Source organism: Canis lupus, chromosome 22 (genome assembly GCF_003254725.2).
Source record: "Canis lupus dingo isolate Sandy chromosome 22, ASM325472v2, whole genome shotgun sequence".
NCBI classification, from domain to species: Eukaryota; Metazoa; Chordata; class Mammalia; order Carnivora; family Canidae; genus Canis; species Canis lupus.
This window is the reverse complement of record NC_064264.1, coordinates 47,306,704-47,331,706: the sequence shown is the minus strand read 5'-3', so window position 1 is coordinate 47,331,706 and position 25,003 is coordinate 47,306,704. Positions and strand designations below refer to the sequence as shown.

Here is a 25,003-nt window from a genome sequence, read left to right as displayed (position 1 = left end):
AATCTGCTCTTGCCATATTGATTTCACTTAGCCCTTCTGGATGGAATACAAGGGAGATTTTCCAATGTGGAATCAAAACAGATGGTAGGGAGGTTGGGGAAAAAATAGTCTTTCAGTATAATGGAAGTCACAGCAAAGCTTTTTGAAAAATATTATTATAATTTCTTGACAAACAACTGACATAAAGCCAAAAACATCTATTGGTACCATGGCAAGAATCAGTGGCATAAGAACCTTACAGTCTTCAGTGATGTTCACTGGCTGTTTGCTTTTTATCAATGAAGTTAGACCTTACAGAACTGGTGATACGACTCTCTTGTAGGGAAGTTCCTCAAATCACTTTATAAATCAAATGATATGACACCATTGAGTAGATTAGAGCTTCAGGGGAAATCTTGACCTGGAAATGGAATTTTCAAAATAACATTTAATCATAGAGTAAGTGTTTAAGTGTTATATTTTTATAAAAAATGATCATTCATATTCATAACCAAACATTTACAGCAACACCTCATGATTTCATATGAGATTAATACGGAAGCCAAAATCTTCTTCATATTCAAAAAAGATGAAAGCCCAATATCATATAGGAAGCACTTACGGTTTTCTTTATTCTACCTAAAGCATTGGAAGTAACCAGTTTAAACTAGTTAACCATATATAGTTACTAGATTCTATCTCCCTTGTGTATATATATATCCTTCCCTTACTATCCTTTCTTTGATCTTTAGAATTTGAGAGGAACTAAGGCAATTGCTATTCTATGTACTTGCAAAACGCGATAGCCTGGTGGAAAAAAAATAGAAATTTTAGTTCAAGGATTTTAATCCAATTCTATCACATATTAAGTCTTTGACCTTAGGCAGGTTACTTAACCTTTTAAACTTTCAATTCCTCATTGCAAAATTGGAATTATATCAAATAATGTTAAAGGTTATTAAGAAGATTAGATACACAATTATATAAAACTGCCTGGATTAGTCCCTTTACTTTCCCTTAGTCTTGGCAAGAAAATACATTCTCTCTTTAAAGTGGGAGTGGGGTTGGATAATTGTCAAGTGGAGATTTTTTTTTTCATCTTTGAAGAGTCTAATGCATTTCTAGTCTTAATACTGGGGGACTGATTCCCCACTAAGCCTGCTATGTTTTTTCATGAGCACCGATGATTTATGCCAGTGGGAAAAGGCAGTTTGATCAGAAATTGCCATTACAACAGGTTGCTTGGGCTTGTCTTTCTGCAGCAATGGAAAAGCAGGCACCAGGAATAAAGCCAAATGAGTAGAAGCAGAGTCCCAGAGTAAATCTGCTTCTGCATCATGGCCAGTAGCCAGATGGCTATGAGAGCATTACTAGAGTCAAAGTAGAAGGTTTCAGGAGTGGTACCAAACCACCTCAAGTGTAGGGCAAGCCAAAGACCTAACGCATGTAATCCACTGAAATGAATTCTGAGACACTGAATAAATATTAAGTGTAATTGGCCCATCCTGGAAACTCTTTGCCCTCCACAAAAAGAGGGCCTTGCCTTCTTCCCCCATGCCAAAGCCAACTTTTGGTGACTTTTGGTGCACTGCCAAACCATAAATGTTCCCCCCACTCAGCTCTGACACATAGCTCCCAAAGAGATCTCATTCATCTCTTTCAAATGGACATGGAGTCATGTATGTCTAGCAAGATGAGAAGTCATCACTTTCACAACATGATTGACCACTGCCTTAAATCCTACCAGTTTTGTCCCCTCCATTGTTTTGCACTTTATTTTTTCTCTCTTTGCCTTTTGATCTCCTCTTACTTCCTCTTCTAGAGGTTAGTATATGGGTTCAGTTAAGTTCACTGATGCTATGTTTCAACTGCAAGGTGCATTAGAAACTATTTAAATTTCCTCATTTTCACAAAGGCCAAGATATTGGGTCATCTATAGTGATCATATAACTAGTGGTAGAGATAGGAGTAGAACGCAGATGTTTTGAGTGATCTCTTGTACTTACAAAGCAATGTATCTTCTCTGGGATATGAATCACATAATTTTCTGGGTACTTAGTAGGCCTTCAGTGATAAATATTGGGTTAGTAGTTGTTCAACAAGTAATTTCCACATAAGACATTTGATCTATAAAAAACTAGAACCCTCTGTGAAGTGGATGCCAAATAGAAAACAATCTGATTTATAGGTTTACAATTTCTCCCTGTTTCTTTGGATTTGAGAATGTGAAGCACAGCATAGGTGAGTGGAAAGAGCCTAAGTAACATGTGCTGGCAAACACACAGGCAACAGATTTGGTTTTGGTGGGCAAATTATGGTTGTATTTTCCCCTTTCATCTTGGCTACCTTGTCACCTCAGAAAGTTCTACCCTCTGGGCTACAGTGCATTTGCTTATGCGAAGTTGGTATTAAAAACCTGGTTCATCAAAAGAGGAAAAAAAAAACAGATGATTGTCACAAGGGGAAGGCTTCTCAGAACTGAAGACAAGCTGCTCCTTTCCAACTGAAAATGTCAAACACTTATTCATACGGTTCTTACCAGACTTGATTTATATGAGCAACTGCCAATCCTTAACCTCCCCCTCATGCAAGTGCAAATGGGAAACCTGCTCTTTCAGCCATTAAAATCATGTTAGTTTTGTTGGATATCTTGAATAAAAAATTATTTCTTCCCTCCGTGTGGGAGTTATTGATTGACCCTGTCATTCGCTTTAAAATCTTCTAGTTTCTAAATGTGTTTGTTGTTTACCTGTGGTATTATAAAAAAATACGCTTATTTCCTTTATGGTTTTCTAGGAGTTTGGCTTAAAAAAATAAACATTGCTTGCAACCTGACTGATAATTTGAATTCATATTTTCTAAGCCCTGTGAAAATTATAGTCTTCACAGAAAGAGGAAAAAATCAAAATAAGATAAAATTTCATGTATATCATGTTTCCAGTAAATAACATGGCTTATACACTAAAACCTATGCATTTTCTTAAGGACGCAAATATTTTAATTTTTTTACTTTTGCATTTCCTAAATAATATATGGCTTATAGAGAAATATTCTTTAAAGAGCATTCCCAGATAATGGGAGAATTACTAGGAAAAATGGCATGTACATGATTGGGGCAGATGAAAACAAGGTTTTCAGTAAAAATGAAAAAAAAAAAAAAAGAAGAAAAAGAAAAAGGAACAGGCTTGATCCTACAGAATGAGTCACTTATTTCAGAAAGAGAAGAGGGAATCAGAAAGCATGATTTATAGTGCCGTGCTCCAATAAATCATAGCCAGGAAAGAGTTGTAAGGTACAAAACGTTTCCTGTGATATGCCTCTTCAAGCACCAGATTGATAAATCTTCAAAAATTAGTCCCTACCCCCACATGTATATTACAACAGAGAGCTGTCTTGAAATGTCCTGATTCACAACACCTTCATTGTCAAACTAACAAAGAAAAGACCACAAGCTGTGTTTTGGGTTTATTTCATACAGCACAAGGACTAGGAGCCCCAGAAAAACTATAAAGAAACATGCCCCCATTTCCCCACTTCAAAAAGAATAGAAAGATCAGTTATTCACGAAGCAGGATTTCCACTGTCATTATGGGATTTTACTCACAGTATGGAGCACTCCTACAAGAGAAGAATAGAGGATGTTTAATGGCCATGTTCTCCAGGGAAAGCTGGGTCACCTCAGAAGCTTTCCCTCCCAGTACAAATGTTCAGTGCCAAGACTGCCAAAGAGGCAGGGTTAAGTCAATACTGGGATGGACGGAGCAACTGTCCAATATCCTCAATATTTTTAGAGCATGAATTTTGAACTTCTCAATTTATTTTTGCATTTGCTTTTTCCACATTAAATGACTTTCTTTTGAGACACTTCTGATGAATAACTAAGAACAAACAATGACTTGAGACAGCATATTCAACCACTGTTTGACCAGGAGACTGACCATGTCCTCCAGGATTAGTGAAATCAGACCTGATCATCCAGCTTGGCACTGAAGCATGGAAAAGATTGGAGGTTCCTTTGGAGCTCTCATGCACGTGAATGCAGCCATAGGTGGAAAGGTATTACCACTTTAAAAAACCAGCCACATTTCTCTGTAAAGCTTGTTGGATATGACAAATGTTAGAGGGCACCCTCCATAATTTCCTGCGAAGAGTCTCTCTCCACCTCAACGTACGCAGTCTGAACTGGGTTCATTTGGGGAAGTTGCCAGTCTTTCACATCTCATCAGTTAACGTTATGTGTCACTTAGATCATAGCCTTGCAATGACTCAAGTTCATGAGCTATGGTGAAAGAGGGTGCAATTTCCTATGGAAACATGTTTTGTATAGAATGCGTTTTCATCTATAGCATTTTAATAAGTAAATGAAATTAAGACCTCTAATCATAGGAATGCAATTCTTTTCTGAAAATAAACTCAGAAATTGGCATTTTCTAGAGAGAAAATATGAGCTCAGAATTTAAAACAAGCCTGAATATTCAGCTGAACCATCGTGCACCTGAAATCGTGGTATTTAATTATGTGTTCTTGTTCCTTTAAAATGTGCAGGAGCTGGAAATCTTACAGCTACAGGGAACAGAATAATATGACTGCAGTGGCCTCAAGTACATTTATCATTAACATTCGCCTGGTATATCTTTTTTCTTCCTTTCACTTTCAATCTTTCCCTGTCCTTATGTTTTAGCTGTGTCATTTTATGTGTGTCACTTATAAGGAGAATAGAGCTGAATTTTGGTTTTCTTTTATTCAAACTAGTACCTCTGTACTTTACACTAGAGGGTGTGGCCCTCTTATACCTTTTGAGATTATTATTATATTTGGAATCATTTCTAAACATTCTATTGTTCTTATTTTTTCTGGTTTTACCTCTTTTTTACTTTTTTCTCCTTTTCTGCCACATTTTTTAATTCAAATTTTTAAATTCCATTCCCCCTACCCCTGCCACTGGTTAGGACATGACATAATCTATTTTCTAGTCTCTTGTAGCCATATCCAGTAACTAGTATCTGCTGAGACTAGGTGAAGCACATTGTATTTTTTATTTTTATTTTTAAAATTTTATTTATTTATTCATGAGAGACACAGAGAAAGAGAGAGAGAGAGGCAGAGACACAGGCAGAGGGAGAAGCAGGTTCCATGCAGGGAGCCTGACGTGAGACCTGGGTCTCCAGGATCAGGCCCTGGACTGAAGGCAGCACTAACCGCTGAGCCACCCGGGCTGCCCCACACATCATATTTTTTAATATCATCATGCTGGTGTAGCTTCAAAGATGATAAGGCCCAATTTTGCTTAAAGAGGGCGTGTTTTGTTAACCTCGTGAAACCAAAGAATCACATGGAGGGCAGAGGAGCATAGGAGAGAAGCAAGTATACCCATTATGCTCCCATACTTGGTCAGAACTGAATTCGTTCATTCAGCCAGCCATGTATTCAAGTGTACTCTTTGCTAAGTGCCTCGCTTGCTATTAGTATATTGCTTGATAATACAACCTAATTGCTTTCTATGCAAGAGGTTTATTTCCACTAACCATGGAACAAAGGAACAAAGAAATGGTCTGTTCAAAGGAACAAAAACATGATCTTCTATTTATTTTCATCCTCTTGTTCAGTATTTCTCAAACCTAAGTGAGCAGTAAAATCTCGGGGAAGTTGACGGTCATGGGGAGGCCTAGAGATTTGCATTGTCGACAAGGCACTTCACCTTTGGAAGAAGAGGAAGTATGACTATGCTTTCTTGGTCTGTCCTATCAATTCTGCACACGGTGGTGATCCAAAAATGTTTGCCACAGTGAGGCACATAGCTGCTATAGAACAGAAGGTGAGTAGAAGTCTAAATTTCTGTAAACCAGTAGTTCTGTTGTTAGTTGACAAGGCTTTCCAAGTGTGGTTTGCAGAATAAAAATTAATCCAAAATAATAATAGCCATGGTTACATTTGATCATTATATCAGTCTGACCCATTTAATCCTATAAAGTTGTTCCAAGAAACTGACTCTCTCAAAATCATCTCTGGCTGAGAAGCTCTCAAAATAAATTATGCCAGGTAGAACGGCATGGGAATCTGGAATTGTGAAAATGTTGCTCACTGGCAAGAAAAAAAAAAAAGTACATTAAGAGAATTTCAAGACTTTAATAATGCCACATAATGTCAAATGGCAGCCAATTATACACTCTTCTAAAAGAAGACACATTTCTGTTGGCAGTAAATTGTTTTCCAGACAGAAAGTTACAGTTAAAAATAATAAAGAATGGATTGTTTCCCCTTGTGGGTTTATATTTCAATTGAAGGGGAAAATGCTTAATGCTAACAAAGTGCCTTTGCTTAGCAACATCCTAACTGCGACTTCTAACTTCCCACAATAACATGCTGGCTGGTATCTGGCATTTGTTTCATCAAGTATTATTTCTGTCTCTGTTTTATTGACAGACACACTGAGTTCATCCATTGGTGAGCAGCCATTCATCTGTTGACCTAAGGCTGGCCTCTGTCTCCCACTTGGAGGAAAACACAGAATCTTGTTGCAGCTCAGAGCTAATCTGACTCTGATCTCAAGAGCCCTATCTCTCTAGACACTACTTTTCTGCAAATTCTCTTAAAACAAAACAAAACAAAACAAAACGCCTATGATAGTAAACACTAATTCAAAGGAATATCTGCACCCCTATGTTTATTGCAGCATTACTCACCATAGCCAAATTATGGAAGCAGCCCAAGTATCCATCTACAGATGAATGGATAAAGAAGAAGTGGTATATATACACAGTGGAATACTATTCAGCCATAAAAAATGAAATCTTGCCATTTCTAACAACATAAATGAGCTGGAGAGTATAATGCTGAACAAAATAAATCAGTCAGAGAAAGACAAATACCATTGGATTTCACTTGTATGTGGAATTTAAGAAACAAAACAAATGAACAAAGAGAAAAACCAAAACCAGACTCTAACTGTGGAGAACAAATAGATGGTTGCCAAAGGGGAAGGTGATAGGAGGATGGGTGAAATAGGTAAAGGAGATTAAAAGTGTGCTTATCATGATGATCACTGAATAATATACAGAATCACTGAATCACTATATTGTACACTTGAAACTAATATAATATTATATGTTAACTATACTGAAATTAAAATAAAGAAAAGCATAATAAATAAAAAAAATAAAAGGCACTCATCCCCTCCCCCCAAAAAAAAAACAAAAACAAAAAATGAGTCAATGGAATGAGAAAGAATGAGCTAGGCATGGAAAATATCGCCAACACTTCTTACTGACTTACATTAAATTACCATATGATTAGCAGAGAGTGTTGGGTCTAGGGCAAAGAGTGTTGGGTGACTTTGAATGAGTATGGGATATTTCACATTCTTGGTTAGAAATGTGTTACTTTAACTGAACCCCCAGCTGAGATTAAAGCCTTTATCTGATATTTATTCATTGTTTATAAATGATCCATTGTATTGTTTTAAATATATAAATAGCATAAAATTAAAAAATCAAAATACGTAGAGTAATAAATGTTTCCCTTCCCTATTTGTCCCCCCAAATCCACTTCCCTTCCACAGAGAAGCCTCTGCCCTCATTCTGTTGTGTGTCCTTCTGGAAGTCTGCTGTGCCCATATAAGGAATTAATAACTCTTTCGCCAAATCTTTATTTAGCACTCAATATGTGTCAAGCATTGAATATGGTATATATATCAGTGAGTAAAGAAGTCAATATTCTTTTTCTTCAAGTAGTCTACATTCTAGGGTGGGGAGACAGGCAATAGATAAGATAAACATGCTAATTTTGTAGTCTAGTAGAAGATGACAATTTTTATGGAGAAAATTCAAACCGAGAATGGTGGTAGGGTGTCTTGGGAAGGTGTAGAAAGGAGTGACAAAATTTAGGGTGCTCAGAAAAAAACTTCATAGCCAAAGTGACATTTGAGCAGACTTGGAGGAAGAGAGGAAGTAAGTTCTGTGGATACTAGGGAAGAGCATCCAGGAAGAGTGAGTTTGGCAGCAAAGAGTAGGAAATGGGAGTCCAGGTCTACAGTGGACCAAATCAGGCTGGGATTTGTCAGTGTAATAAACTTGGATTTAATTCTGAAGGAAATAGAGAGCACTGGAGGATTTTGAGCAAAGAATGGTACTATCTGGATTCTATATTGTCAAGATGTCCAGATATCTTGTAGAGAGCAACCTGAAGAGAAGCAACTGCTCTCTTCATTACAGTAACATAGTCAAAAGATTGACCGGTGACTTGGATCGAGATGGCAGCAATGCAGAGGACAAAAAACAGCCAGACTCTGGATATACTTTGAAGGCAGAGGCAACAAGAATAGACTAAGGCTTGGATGTGGGCTGCAAGTGACTCTAAGGATTTTAGCCAGAACAAATGAAAGATCAGAACTGTCCCGATCTGAAGTAGGAAGACTGAAGAAGAAATAGGTTTGGGGGGAATGATGGGAAGTTCAGTCTTAGATATCTTAGGCTTGAGATGCTTAGTAGACATCAAAGTTGGGCACGCTAAGCAGACAGTTGGATACATCAGTATGAAATCAGGGAATAAATGTGAGTGGGACATAAAAATTTGACAGTCAAAGGCAAATAGAAACTGCTCAAAGCTGAGTTTGGAGGAGCCCCCACAAGAGTGAATGCAGATGGAAAAGAGAAAGGGAATCGGGACAGAGCCCCGGGGTCTTGTAACAGTGCCGAAAACCATGAGGAAAAAGCAAAAGCAGTGAGGATGAAAGAAACCAGTGTGAGGTATCCTGGCATCCAAGGGAGGAAAATTATTTCAAGGAGGAGGCATGACAATTTGTGTGTATTGCTGCTGAGCCATTTATCAAGATCGAGGTCAATGGTAATACTGAAGAGAAGAGTTTTAGTGGGACAAAAACGAATTAGAATGGATTTAAGGAGTAAGAAGCCAAAGAGAAACTGGAGAAAATGAGTATAGATTAAGTCTCCTGAGGAGTTTTGCTGTAAAAGAAAGTCAAGAAAAAGAGGTATTAACTAGAGGGAGAAAATGTGATCAAAAGGAGCTTTAGGTTTTTTAAATCAGAGAAATAAAAAGCTTTTTTGCTGATGGTAATGATCTAATAAAGAGGGAAACTGTGTGTATGTTACACAGAATTATTTTGTTGCACATGTGATACAGTTACACGCTAATTTGAACTTTTTTTCCCCACTTAACTACAGTATTCTATCAAATTTCAGTTCTCATTGACCAGAAGATACATCATTATTTCACTGTTATGAAAGAAAAGAAATATTCTACCATTTAAAAATGACAAGTCATTATTTGAAAGACACATCCTGATTTCAAAATGTAAAAGAACAAAAACAAAAACAAAAAGACGAAAGCCAGAGCAAAACAAAAACAAAAAACCCCATAAACAATGGGCCTTTCATAAACAATGACATGTGATCAGCCTTTTGGCAATTATTTTTTTCCATTTCAATACGAAGAGAAAAGTGTCCTTCACAAAGGGCTGCCGTATATTCCATTTTATCAGTGTACCATAGCATATTAGTGATGATTTATTTTCAGTTCTTTAATGCTACAAAAATGCTGTAGTGAGCAGACTCGTTTATATAACCATCTTTACCCCGTCTCAGTGAATCTGAAAGAGAAATTTTTGGAAGTGCAATTATAAACTTATGGACAATCCAAATGGCTGTGCATTAGGGTTTTACCAACCTTCAGCAAAGTCTGAGAATGCTTATCGACCACCTTCGTCCAATATATGATGTTATCAAATATGTTAACTTTGCCAGTATGGTGTGGGAGGCAGAACAGTGGCCTCCCCAAAGATACCCATATCCTAATCCACAGAACCTGTGACAGGGCAAAGAGGACTCTATGATTAATTGAAGGATCTTAAAATGGGGAGTTTATCCTGGATTATGCAAGTGGATCCCATGTAATCACAGGAGTCCTCATGACTGAAGGAGGGAGGCAGGAGATCAGAGAAGGAGATGGGAAGAGATGTCAGAAAAACAGAGGGCAGAGGGACGCAGTTGCTGGCTTCAAAGACGGAAGCCAGTCACCAGCCAAGAATGAAGGTCTGCCAAAACTGGAAAGGCAAAGAAACAGAGTCTCCTCCAGAGATGATGGTTTTTTCTCCTTTCTCCTATACTCTGAAACAGTCTGAACAGCATCAGACGTCTTTCTTATCTAACTTAGTAGAATTGTGCTTTGAAATTATCTCTTAAAGAAGTTGGTCTGCATAGATTTTCTATATATTCCATAATTTCCTATGAATTCATTCTCTTCGTCTGTATTCTTTATTACGTTTGTGTAGAACTGAGCAAAACAGTGTCATAATTTTTAAATTTCTATTGCATTTGGTACTCAGTGTCATTTTTTTTGGTAGTTTGCGTTATCCTCTTTTCTATGATTAAGTCAGCTAATAATTTTTTTCTCTGTTAACCAGCTTTTAATTTGCTTGTTAGTTCTATAGTTTTTCAATTTTCCCATTCATGAAAATCGGTCTCTATCCATTTTAAGTATTTCCTTTGCTTTTTTTTTTAAGATTTTATTTATTTGAGAGAGAGAGAGAGCACGAGTGGGGAGAGGTAAGAGAGAGAGGGAGAAGCAGACTCCCTGCTGAGCGCAGAGCCCAGACTCGGGGCTGGATCCCAGGACCCTGAGATCCTGTTAAGTCAGACACTTAACAGACTGAGCCCCTCAGATGCCCCTCTTTTCTTAGTTAAAAATCTTTTTCCTGTTTATAAATGAATTATTTAGTGTCGCGACTTTCTTTGAGTGTGAGGAGAGGCACGCTACACATTCTGCCCTCTTACACTTTCATCAAGCTCCCCTAGACGTATTACAGTCTGCTTCGATTTTCTTATTATCTTAAAAACAGTTTAGGGGAAAAATTTAAAATCTCCATGTGGCTATGTTTTTTTGTTTGAAATTTTTCATTTTATTATTTTTGATCAAAGAATGCTTTTCTTTTGGTCCTAAATCAGCTTTGGTGAATTTGCTGAAGTTTTATTAATGGCCAGTATGCTAATTTTTGCAAATACTCCTTGAACACCTGAAGGAAAAAAACCATAATTCTCTGTCTTCAGGATAGTGGGTTTGATATATAGTTATGTAAATTAAATCCATCTTATTGTTAGTTAGATTTTCTGTACCTTTAATTATTTTTTTTGTCCATGTGGTCTATTGATAACTATAATAAATAATTTACAGTCGCCAATTTTGCTTTATATTTCTGGTAATTTTTATAGTGATGATTTTCATAACTTTTTTGTGATCATTTTCATAATGATCTTGATACAGTATTATTTGGTGATTAGGTCCTCACAGTGGGAGAGTTCCATTGCGAGTTGTTCTCTGCATCATTTCAGTATCATTCTTTGTCTAGATTTACCCTGGATTCCAATTCATCTGATCAACATTGTGGCCAATGCTTTATTTTTGTCTGCATCTGCCTCAGACATCTTTGCATCTCCTGTGACTTTCTTCCTTTGCTGGTCACTTGTTTTTTGGAATCTTCCTTTCATACAGAATGTAAGTGGGTTTTGTGTTGTATGTCTGAGAGTCTTCCTCTTAGATGAGTTTAACCATCTATATTTAGTTTTACCTCCTCAGATCTTTTACTGCTTATTTTTTAATTACTTCGCATATGGGAGGAGAGAGTACCGGTTCCATTTATTTAGCCCAGAGATCTTGGGAAGTCTGGAGAGAGGCCAACTGGGCCCATTCTTAAATGCCAGGGATGGAGCTCTTGGCTCTTTTTACTGTTTTTCAGAATTCCACATCCTGTGTTCTGACCCAATACCCTTTCTATGTTTTGAATATGTTTTCACCTTTTGTGTTTAATATTCTTCCCTGTATGTTTTTTTTTCCGCCTTAAGTAGGCTCTATGCCCAGCGTGGAGCTTGAACTCATGGCACTGAGATCAAGGACTGAGCTGAGACCATGTCAGGTGCTTAACGGACTGATCCACCCAGGTGCCCCCCTCCTTTTATATGTTGATGCCTCTTTCAGAGTGAGTGCTTTTCATGAGTAAGAATTATCTAATTGACAATAAGTATGGATCACTCTTGTGATGAGACTGATAAACATATTACCTTTGTGATAACTTTTAATAGGATTCTGAGCATTTCTGAACTTGCTCATTCCCTTCCCGTGTGTCCATTCCATCAAAGAACACATCAGCCCTTCTCAGGTTTTTTAAATAAAAATAATTTTGTCCTTAGAGACTTTGTGCATTCCTTTGTTTTGTGCTTTAGGTGATTTTCATCACACGTCATCCCAGCTCTTCAAAAAAATCACGCAAGTAAGTAGCACAATAGACCTTTCTGGCTAATGTACTTGGCTGAGCAGTCTATTCCAATGTGCCACTGAAAATCTGATGACTTGACTTTCTTTGTCAACTTAATATATTATGTTCCTAATTTGAATGAGTATAAATGCCAAAACCCAGACTCCAAAATAGCCCTGCAGCATCTCAACCTTCAGCTTTGGGGAGAATGCCAGAGTCTGTTCTCTGAGATGCTTCTTAACTGCTAATGATTAGCACCTCAAAGCTTAGAGGCATTCATGACTCTTCATCTGAAAAAAAAAAAAAAAAAAATACCCATTAGCAGAAGCTACACTGGGGTGTGTGAATGAAGGAAAACAAATTTCTCCAGACACCATGTCTTGGCGAGAGAATCAAATGGGGGGCGGGGGAGCTGTGCTGTCACTTGATCCTTCTCTGCGTTAATGCTGCTTCAGGCATTGCTCATTTTAGTTTTGCATTAGCAAATAATCTTATTAAAAAGATGGCCGTGATAACACTGATTGATGGAGAGGAAACATGCCTGGTTTAAAATATCATAATTTATAATCAACTGTGCTTTAACAATGTAAAAGTGTCATTTAAAATGCTGTGTATATTTAATCTATTTCTGAGGGAGCAATTATATCTATATGAAATTCTAATGATTTGAATGTAATGTTCATCAAAGTGTTCTCCATTTTAATTTCAGTCCCCTCCTCTTTAACAAATAGTTGCTTTAATCCATAAGAACTGCATTCTTGAATACTCAATGATTATTAAATGTCAGTGTCTGGATAACGAAACTGAGGCCAATATAGGAGCAATCATAGTTTTACCATTTGTCACTGCTAAACATCTTTGAGCAATCTATTTTAGAACACTGACCTAACGAAGAGAGTCTATGACCAAGCTAGGAGAAAAGTCTCTCTTTTCCCTTGCAGCAACAGTGCAGAGTATTTCCTTCATCCAACAAATATTTGTGAGGGCCTCCTGTGTGTATGTGTTGCAATTACAGACGGATCTCTGTCCATGTGGAGCTTGTGGTTTGAGGGAAGTAGCCAGATCATGGGTAAACAAGGGGGATGGACTTTATTTCAAGTCAGAGAGAAATCCCTGCAAGGTGTCAGCAGCAGACTGGCAAGATCTGATTTGCGCTTTGAAGAGGTTAAATCTGACTGTTCTGTAGGCAGTGAATTGGAAGAGGTCTCAGTTGAAACAGGGAGCCATAGTCCATTGCAGGGACCTTGGGGCAGTGGGTGGATCAGAGGGACCCTTGAGAAGGCAATGAGGCTTGCTCTTTTGGGATGTGAAGATGAAAGAGGAAGCCAATCACAGGTATTTCTGAACTTCTGGCCTGAGCAATGGGGCAGATCTATCTCCTGATATCACTGGGATGGTGGCAGAACTATGCCTAGAGCCCATTACTGGCCAAAAATTTTCCTAGGGCCTGACTTACATCATCTGTGACCTTCATAAAACCTCACGTGGTTTAATACTTTTATCCCCCTATCACTGACAATGAGACTGAGGGCTGGAAAGGGTTAAGCAGCTTGCTGAAGCCATTTATCTAATGAGTAACAGTGTCAGAATTCAACCCTATTCTGACTTCTTTTTTCTTTTTTTCCCCTATTCTGACTTCTAAACTCAGAACCTCCTTTCTTCTCTCCTCTGCCACTCTTGGCATAGTTCTGAAGGACTTTCAAAAATAGGTTTTCTTTCTTTCCTTCTCTTTTAATTGTGTTCGTTCTTATAAGCTATGTCAATAGGTACTGTCTTACTTTAAATATCAATTTATTATAAGATCTCTCAAATTCTATCAGGACTTTGCTAGGGTTATAAAGGCACCTAATTAATATTAAAGGTGATATAGGGGCAGCCCGGGTGGCTCAGCGGTTTAGCGCCGCCTTCAGCCGAGGGCGTGATCCTGGAGACCCGGGATCGAGTCCCACAGCGGGCTCCCTGCATGGAGCCTGCTTCTCTCTCTGCCTGTGTCTCTGCCTCTCTCTCTCTCTCTCTCTCTCTGTCTCTCATGATTAAATAAATAAAATCTTTAAAAAAATGTTGATACAGAACACATATAGTATTTGGATGTCTTCCTTGCTAATTGTTTATATCAGCACCTGAATTAAGATAATTTCTAGACTATCAGAAGAAATGTAGCATCCTTAATATTTAAAAGTAGAGAAAATAACTAAAAGCTGTTTTTATAAAGTCTGTCACAAAAAAAAAAAAAAAGACTCAGAATTTTTGTTGGTTTGTTTCATTCTGTTCTGTTTTCGGTAGGGCTGAGGTTGCCAGACCCACAAAAGCAAATGGCTGACCTGGTGACCCAGTTTTGCTCTACTAATGTTTATCTAGTGCTCATTATGTGCAGGGGACTCTATTGGAGTCTGAAATGCCGATCACAAAATTAATTTTAAATGACTGGATATAAGCAGTCATTTAAAATTGGAGGATTGGAAAGTAGCTGGCAAATCCTCAAAAAAAAAAAATTCTATGATGAAGGGTAATGTGTTGAGCTGCAAGAAGATGACCAGAAGAGAGCCACGGGAATAAATGTCAGGTTCAGTTTGAGGTACAACTTTATTAATGATCTGAAAGAAGATGTACATTAATGAAATTTCCAGATGATACTAAATAGGGAATTGTCAAGCACACCAGTGAAAACAGAGAGATAATATTCTGTACAAAGGCTAATAACAGCAAGAAATAAAGGTTAAGCATACAGAAAAGATCTTACTGCATGAAGTTCTATGTTAAAAACCACCATATTCAACATAAAGAGTAAAGATTCAAAAAATAAATACTTGCTAATTGGATTGAACATGAACCAGAGGTGAAAGAAAGCAGTAAAACAATAAATCTAGAGATTCCAAGGTGTTATATATGCAGAAAATGAAGAGGAAGCTGGAAAACCAATTGCTAACCAAATGCACTAAAAATATTTTGTGATATTTTGAGTATAGAAATTACAAGCCATTTTGAAAGCCCCTCAAAACTGATAGCAAAACAGAAGACTGAAAGAGTTTACTCGGGATCCCTGGGTGGCGCATCGGTTTAGCACCTGCCTTTGGCCCAGGGCGCGATCCTAGAGACCCGGGATCGAATCCCACGTCGGGCTCCCGGTGCATGGAGCCTGCTTCTCCCTCTGCCTATGTCTCTGCCTCTCTCTCTCTCTCTCTCTGTGTGTGTGTGACTATCATAAATAAATAAAAATTTAAAAAAAAAAAAAAGAAAGAGTTTACTGAAAAAAGCATCTTATGCCATCCAGTTTCTGCTCCATCTTCTTGGTTTTGTAGTCCAGAGGGCAGAATGGCCCATGCCTTCCCCTACTCCTTTGAAGGCAGAGCTTCTTTTTATATCTATCTCAATTATCTTGAAATAATTCAAGAATAGAATTACTTTTTTAAGTCAGTGAAGGTTCTTTGTTTCAAAGCATCTCTGGGGGTTGGAATTCCAGCCTGAGTGGGCATTTTACTTACTACTCTAGAGGACAGATCTCCTTCCCACAACCCATCCCCAGCATGGGCACTGTAATTAACCGGTGATAATAGAAACCTCTTCCCTCCACGTTCTGATATACTAATTTTATTATTTATTATTTAAGTTTTTCTTTGGATTAGACAATGAAAGGAGGCCTCAAGCCTTGCTCCTCAAGTGCCATGTGTGCATTCTCACAGATGATTCACAGTGCTTGTTAAGTTATGTATTACTCACCTAAGGATAAAAACTCACAATTTGATATTAAGCAAATCTTTTGCTCTCTCTCTCTTTTACACCTACACCAAATAAAGGAGGTAATAATTTTCATTACCATTACCAATCTGATTCATAGTTTGGTTGTAAGATGAATGGTAGAAGGCACTTTTTTAAAAAACAGAATTAGTTTTTACTTAGCAACTATAATATGCTGAGCCCTTTGCTCATAATAGCTCCTTTATGCTCCATAACAATCTTATGACATAAACATAACTGATTCCATTTTTAGAAAGCACTTCTTTTAATAAGATCCAGAAAGAAAATTGTGGTTTTCCCTTGAATATGATAATTTTTTGTGTATTGGACCAGGGGCAATCCATTAAAATCTTAATTGTGGGAAGGTGCCATGTTCACTGGGTTCCCAGATAAAGATTTTCAACATTTGACCTTGTCATACAATGAGAATGGTTACAAAAAAAGAAGCTGAGAACATTGACCTTATAACATTGAAAATAACTCACTATTATATTTATACTTTGTATGGTGTAACATTTAGAAAATACTCAAACAGTAGGGAGGTGGCCTTTCCTTTTAGGAGAAGATAATTTTAAATATTAGGAAAAAAGAACATTTTTTGTTAGTATTTAAGGCACTTCTGAGTTATGTTTAATCTCACTGCTAGGGTATCTCTCATCTATATTTTAAGAATGAATGATGCCATGAAAAGTACCCTCCCTAACAGAGATGAGTTGCAACCTGAATTGTAGACATGGTCTAACACAAATTAGGGAAATGGATATAAATATTGGGCTTCTTTTTTCATTCAGTTAGTATTTATTGAGCACTAACGAAAGCAATTTCTCTCGCCTTTGATATTAAAAATGTACTTCGATTATCTATTTTATATTTACAGTATTTATATCTGTGTCCTTCTTCTTTTATTTCACTCATTTATCCAACAAGTATTTATTGAGTACATTTTACCAGACAGTGTGCTTAGGTGGGTACTGTCCTTGCCTTCAAGATTTACAATCTATGGATGAGACAGGAAAACTGGATAATTATAATCAGTATAGCTAGAAAATATATTTGAGGAAATTACCCAAAACCACATACATGTGAGGAACCTGTCCGAGACCAAGGAAAGAACTACCTCTAAAATTAGAGGGAATAGGACTTGGCTTCTCACCCAGGGCGGGGAACTGTGACTGTTTCTGTAAGTCAAACACTATATAATCTCAAAATTCATAGGTTATTGAGTAAAATACTATTTTCTGCCTCCCCAAATTTAGCAAAAGACCTTAAGGAATCTATTTCCAAATAACTGATTCCAAGTAAAAGGTTTAAGAATATTTATGAGAATATAAAATATCCAGCACCTAATAAGTAAAATGACAATGCTTGGTAGCCACTCAAAAATAATCAGACATGCAAAGAAGTGCAAAATACTACCCATAATGAGAAGAAAAGTCAATCAAAATAGATCCAATACAGACCCAGATATTAGAATTAGCTGATAAGGATACTAAAATAGTTATTATAACTGCATTTAATATGTTCAAAATTTTAGTGGAGACATTAAAAATATATAAATGATTAAGAATTAACTTTTATTTTTTTATTTTTATTTTTTTTAGAAAGAATTAACTTTTAGACATGAAAACAATTTATGAGATAAAAATGTGTACTAAATAGAATGAATTCACAGATTATAGATTGCAGAAGAAAGGGTTGGTGAATTAGAAGATATGCAATAGAAACTATCCAAATGAAACAAAGAGGGAATGTCTTTTTTTTTTTTTTTAATAAAAAGAATATCTGGGAAGCCCGGGTGGCTCAGCCGTTTAGCACTGCCTTCAGCCCAGGGTGTGATCCTGGAGATCCAGGATCGAGTCCCACATTGGGTTCCCTGCATGGAGCCTGCTTCTCCCTCTGCCTGTGTCTCTGCCTCTCTCTCTCTCTCTCTCTCCTCTCTCTCCTCTCTCTCTCTATATCTCTCATGGATAAATAAATAAAATTTTTAAAAAAGTAAAAATAAAAAAATAAAAAGAATATCCATGAGATATCAGACAACTTCAAGAGGCCTAACATATGTGTGATTTTAGTACTTGAAGTAGAGGATGAAGAAGCAAAAAATAAAAATATATTTGAGGAAATACTAGTTGAAACTTTAAACACACTGATCCAAGAAATTCAAGAAATACCAAGCAAATCCTGCCAGAAAAAACACACACACACACAAAAATGAAGAAAACTACACCAAAGCACATCATAATCCAGTTGCTCAAAAAAAGTGATAAATAGGAAATCTTAAAAGCAGTCAGAAAAAAATACATATAACAAAAAGAGTGAAAACAATGATTGGAGATTTGTCTTTGCCAGCAACACAAATGAGAATAAAATGGAATAACCCTAAAGTACAAAAAGAATACAGAAACTGACTACAGTGAAAATATCTTTCAAAAATAAAGGTAAAACATTCTTTCAATAATACTAAAGGTGAAATAACTCATCACTCACTCAAAGAAATGTTAAGAAGTCCTTCAAGCATAAGAAAAGAGATACTAGAGGGCAATATAGATAGACATTCGGGAATTAAGGTGTAAATTTTTCTTTTTTAAAAATATTTTATTTATTTATTTGAACGAGAGAGAGAGCATGATTGGGGCAGGTATGCAGAGGCAGAGGGAGAAACAGTTTCTCTGCTGAGCAGGAATCCTGATTTGGGGCTCAATCCCAGGATCCCAAGATCATGACCTGAGCTGAAGGTAGACTCTTAACCAGCTGAGCCACCCAGATGCCTCAAGAAGTAAATTTTTCTTTATTCCGGATGACATTATTGTCTATGCAGAAAATCTAATGGATTTTCCAATGTAACCAATTGGATCTAGAAGGAAAGCTACAAAAAAATAATTGAATTCAGCAAGGTTACATGATAAAAGATCAATATTTAAAAATTCATTACTACTTATATATTAGCAACATTGAGGATTTGAAAAACTTAAAAACTATACTATTTACAATATCAAAATATGAAATACTTGGCCATAACTCTAACCAACTATATGAAAGACCAGCATAATGAATATTGCAAAACATTTATGAACAAAATTTAATGAAAAGTTATACTGTATTAATGGATAGGAAGAATCAATATTTTTAAGATTTCAGTTCCCTCCCAACTATTGATTTAAAATAATTCAAATAAAAATCCCAGTAGGCTATTGTGGATAATGCAGCTATAAACATCAGGATGCATGTATCCCTTTCAATTAGTATTTTTGTATTCTTTGGGTAAATTCTTGGTAGTGTAATTGCTGCATCATAGGATAGTTCTAAACAGCACCAGTGCCCATTGACTGATGAATAAAGAAGATATGGTATGTACATTTCTATTACAAACTTAAAGGAATATTATTCAGTCATAAAAAAGATGAAGTCTTGCCATTTGCAATACAGCTAAAGAGTATTATGCTAAGCAAAATAAGTCAATCAGAGAAAGACAAATACCATATGATTTCACTCATATATGTAATTAAGGAAACAAAACAAATGAGCAAAGGGCAAAAAAAGATAGAGGTAAACCAGGAAACAGATTCTTAACTATAGAGAACAAACTATAGTTTGTTCAATCAACAACATGATTGCCAGATGGGAGGTAGATGGAGGTATGGGTGAAACAGGTGATAGGGGCTAAGAAGTGCACTTGTGATGACCACTGGGTATTATGTGGAAGTGCTGAATCACGACATTGTATACCCCAAACTAATATGACACAGTATGTTAACTAACTGGAATTTAAAAACTTAAAAAAAATCCCAGCAGGCATTTTTGTAGAAATAGTAAAGTTGTTATAAACTTTATATGGAAATGCAGCTGACCTAGAATAATAAGAAAGCTTTGGCTAAGAAGAAAACAGTTGAAAGGCTAACATTTCCTGAACTAAAGACTTAAAATAAAGCTACAAAAATCAAGACAGTGAAGTACTGGCATTAAGATAAAAAAATATATCAACAGAACAGAGTCCAGAAATCTCTCTCTCCCTTTTTCTTATTAAACACACACACACACACACACACACACACACACACACACGAAATTCAATGAAGAAAGAGAAGATAATTCTTATCAACAAATGGTTATGGAATACATTAGTTATCCTTCTGTAAAAAATTTTAACTTTTATCCATATCTTGTACCTATATAAAAATTAACTTCAAATGGGTCATAATTCTAAATGTAAAACCCCAAATTTAAAAACTGATAGAAAAAGCATATGAGAAAATCTCTGTGGCATAGGTTAGGTGATAATTTTATATTTAATACACCAAAATCATAATCATAAATGAATATAATGATAAATTTTACTTATTCAAAATTAAATTATCCTGCTCTTCTAGATACTGCTAAGATAGTTTAAAAACAAGCCAAATACTGGGAAAAAAATCTTAGGAAATCACATACCTGACTAAGGGTTTATATACAGAATATATAAAGAACTCACAAGAGTCAATAATAAAAAGCCAAATAACTCAATAAAAATTAAGCAAAGATTTGAAGAGAAAATTTACTAAAGGTGACATATAAATAGAAAATAAGTATATAAAAGGATATTCAACATCATTAGTTGTTAGGGAAATGCAAATCAAACGCACAATCAGATATCACTACACACCTGTCAGAGCCTACACATCCCTGATACCAAGAACCTACAGGGGTACAGCTGCTTTGGAAAACAGTTCCATAGTCCCTGAAAAAGTTAAACATGTGCCTACTCTATGATCCAATCATGCCACTCTTAGGTATTTATTCAAGAGAAATAAAAACAAGTGTTCATTCAGGGCTCACATAAAATATTACCAGCAGCTTTATTTGTAACATCCCCAAACTGGAAACAAGCAAATTATTCACCAATAGCTGAATGGATCAACAATTATGGTAATCTATACAGTGAACCACTACTCAGCTCTAAATGAATAAACTATTGATGCACACAAAATATGGATGAAACTCAAAACAATTATGCCCAGTGAAAGAAAGAAGCTAGACCAAAAAATAAAAGTATGTATTTTAGGATTTCATTTGCATAACATTCTCAAGAAAGAAAACTAATCTCTAGGCACAGAGTAGGTCAGTGTTTGCCTGGATGAGGGTGAGAAGAGGAGCTGAAGAAAGGAATTCCAAAACGGAACAAAGAGAATGTGGGGAGTGATGGATCTGTTCACAATCTTGATTGTAGTTTCATGGTGCATACATGTGTCAAATTGACCACACACTTTATACGTGTATAGTTTACTATATGCTAATTATACATCAGTAAAACTGCTTAAAAAGTTACAGATGTAACAAAAGACCCTATTTCCCTTCTCCCTGCCTCCACATAAGTAATCACTATCAAAGTTGATATGTATCTACTCAGTGCATTTTTCTCACTTTGTCTCCTTTTTTGTGTACCCATTCAATGTAGACTTCTATTTTATGTGTTTTAAGTGTACATAATGGTTAATATAACGTGCACATTACACTTTATTGCTTTAATCTCTCTAGAGTGTTGTGAAGGATATATGAGCTTTGCTTCTGAAGCTGTACTGCCTTTTGGGAAGAAGCCAGTCTAATCCCACGAGGAGAATAAAGCAATGGAAAGACAACTTTTTCTAAAATGGAAAAGTAAGACTACAAAAGAAAGCAAGCAAGCATAGATGTGATGAAGAACTTGGAAGAGCGGAGGCAAAAAGAGGAGGCCTAATAAAGTATTTCACAATGAAACATCAAAAGATTTTTAGAATCATAAAATGGGAATTAAAGGGATTTAGGACAAGACCATTAAAAAGCTCTTTAAGAGGCAGGAGGAAATGAAGGTAGGATAAAACAGAAATGTCATGAAAAATGCCTTACAAACAGACTGCTGGGTAAGCCAAGATCATGTTCAAGCACAGAGAGGAGGAAGGCATGGCCAGGAGAGGGTATGGGGAAGAGGTACCTACAGCCGGGCTCTGAATGCACCAGAGGAATTACCCAGTAAGCCCCACCTGGAAGGTTCAGAAGAGTTGCAGAGAGAGTCATCTGGGTACCAATGAAAAGCAGATTGTGAGAACAGCTTGGGAGAACCAACATTTACTGAGAGCTTGGTCAGTTAGAATCAGGTTCATCTGTAAGCATCAGGATATCCAAAATAGCAGTGGCCTAACAAGATGGACTTGGGCATCTGGTCTCCTACAGGAGATCCAGAAGTAGGCAATGCCGGGCTGGAAGGCCAGCTCCAAAGTGCTGCTCCAAGCTGCCATCTCCAGCAGCATAAGGGGGGATGTCCTCCATCATGGTCCAGGGACGTCTGCTGGAGCACCCTGTGAGGCTTACAGGGTCGCGGAAGGAAAAAAGGGGAAAGAACAAAGGGTGCATACCCACTGTTTCCTCCAGATTCTTGGCAGGTGCTGTCTAGAACTTCTGCTTTCATTTCATTTCACTGGCAGTGATTGTGTGTCACAGACGTATCCAGCTTCAAGGAAGGCTGGGAGAGGCAGTCAGCATTTATAGTGGCTATGCAGCAGCGCAAAATTAAGATTCTTCCATTAAGCAAGAGGAGAACAGGGACATTGGTACAGTTAGCTGTCTTTGCCACAAATCCCTTTAGGCTAAACATATATCTATACTATATATGTATTCTACATTATATATATAGTCTACATAATATATGTGTATGTATTATATATACACAAATGTATATGTACATTATATATTTGTACAATATGTGTATTATGTAGTAATATATACATATATGCATTATATACATATATGGATATACATGTTATGTGTGCATACATGGATGTGCATACATGTATACATGGGTATACATGTATATATTTAATCCACACAAAAACTATACAAGAGAAATATTATTATTCCCACTTTAGAGGTAAAGAAAATGAGGTGTCAAGAGTTCAAATATATTATAGAAAGGCACAGTAGGATTAAAATCTAGATCTGTCTGGCTCTACCACACATATTCCTTTCACTATTAAAAATGGGAAATTTAAGAGTCATGATCCCAGGGTAAAGATTCTTGAGAACAATATAAATGCGGTTGCAAAAAGAAGGCAGAAGGCCCAAGCAGAATGATTAATTTTTTTTGAAAAATAAAGCAGGGCATTTATAATTTTTTAAATAAGAAATTGATAAGCAATGTCTATGGAACATTTCTGGCCTTTGTTAGTGAAAACCTGAGTCTTTGACATATATTTTGTCTAGCTTCATGATCATCTTACTTATATATCAAATCCCCACATTCTGAAAACCAATTTTTTACCTTAAATCATTTATTGGCAAAACCTGATCCAAACTGATATGAGAGTCTTAAAATCTATTACTTAGCTTCTTTGGTGTGATTATTCATGAGCTTCACTGCAGCAATATCAATGAGCCTGACCACAGGGACTCCTGTACACTCCATGGATGCTATGTAATAAATGGTACATGTACAATATTACCTTTACAAGTCTGAAACTTTTTGTTTGAGAAATATATCTGGCTCCAAGTGTTCAGATATGGTAACATAGACTATTATAAAAATCCTCCTACTACTGAAAAAAACAAATAAGGTAATATCTGTGGAAGTGCATGGGGAGACTTAAGAAATCCCTGTCAATGTGTAAATACATCATTATAGCCTGTGACCAGATGCCCTCCTTTGTCTTTAGCTCAGTAAGTCAGTACCTGAAGTGTGCTGTCTTCCATAAAGAGAATGTGTCTGCAAATTTACCTTGAATATAAATTTCGGAGACATTATTATTATTAGACAAATATTGTGATTTATGCTAACATTCTAATTAGCTTGGCTTAATTTGGTTATAGAAAAATCTTCCTCAGAGACAACACTTCATGTGTGGTTAATCCCTGAACACTCCAGACTGGAACACAAATCACCCGCAGAGGCAAATATGAGGTCATTAAGGAGATAAAGATATAAAAATGCTGTGTCTTGTTCTAAAATAATATGTCTAAGCACCTTGCACTCAGGTGATATGCACCATAAAAACACATAAACACCTTGTTCTTTGAGAGGAATTATCATTAGCCTCAGTACAGAGGCAATCAGCGTGAGAGGGTTTTGAAGAATTTAAAACTTTGCTGCCACTTCTGCTTGTTAATTCACAGTTTCGAGGTCTCCACTATCTGCTCACCATGTGTCTTTGTACAAATTGTATGATTTTTCTTCAGTTCCCGCAGTGGTTATCATTACACAGTCTTTCATTGAGCTCTTACAAAGATACGCAATGAAGAGAGAACAGGAAGATGTGCTAATGTGAATTGTTCTTTTAATGACACTCTTAAACATGCGATATGAATGACATAAAACAGTATTTCCTAAGTGAGCAGCAAACTTCAAAATACTACCAGGCACATCTATATCATCATCTGAGGAGCCAGAGGCCTGTGAAGATACAAGGATTATAAACAAAAGAAGAAAATCTTTATTTCCAGATTGCTTTCATCAATAGGAGAGACTTCCGTTCACAGGATGTGTTGCTTTTTCACTGTATCAGGATGAGGCTAAAAGCAGAAGATGGTAAAACAGAAACCAAACAGGCCGTCCATGGCTTAATCAGTGAGGCTAATCATAATTAAGGAGCTAGGTTAGCTCACCTAAGAAATCTGAGAGAACACAGAAGACTAGCATGCCATTAAAAAGCTCCCTGTCCATTCATTCTTTTCCTGACCCTCATAAACTCCAGGAGAAAAAAAGAGAAAGCTAGTGCCAAGCCCATGGATGGAAGGAAAACATTCTGTTTCATTCGAGGGGACAGCCCCCCTTCCACCTGCCCCGTGCTTTCAGCAGCTGCAGAAGTGGCCTGCAGGGTTAAAGTCTCTCTGTAGTTCATTACCACCTACTATGTGCAAGTAGCTAGGAGTCATATGAAAGGGAAGAAGAGAGCCATGGCCTTGTGGAGTTTGTAATCTATTTTTTGGAGAGAAGAGGACAAGAACAAAACAAATTTTATAGAAAGTACACATGAGTGACAACAGGGTCTTAGAACTGATATACAATATAGGGGTTTAGAGGAGAAA

General features: G+C 36.6%; 1 protein-coding gene across 3 annotated transcripts in view; it reads right to left on the bottom strand.

Annotated features, from left to right (window-relative positions):
* The window catches only part of HS6ST3 (heparan sulfate 6-O-sulfotransferase 3), a 631,758-nt gene that overhangs the window by 83,219 nt on the left and 523,536 nt on the right, over positions 1-25,003 (bottom strand). The window lies entirely within an intron of this gene.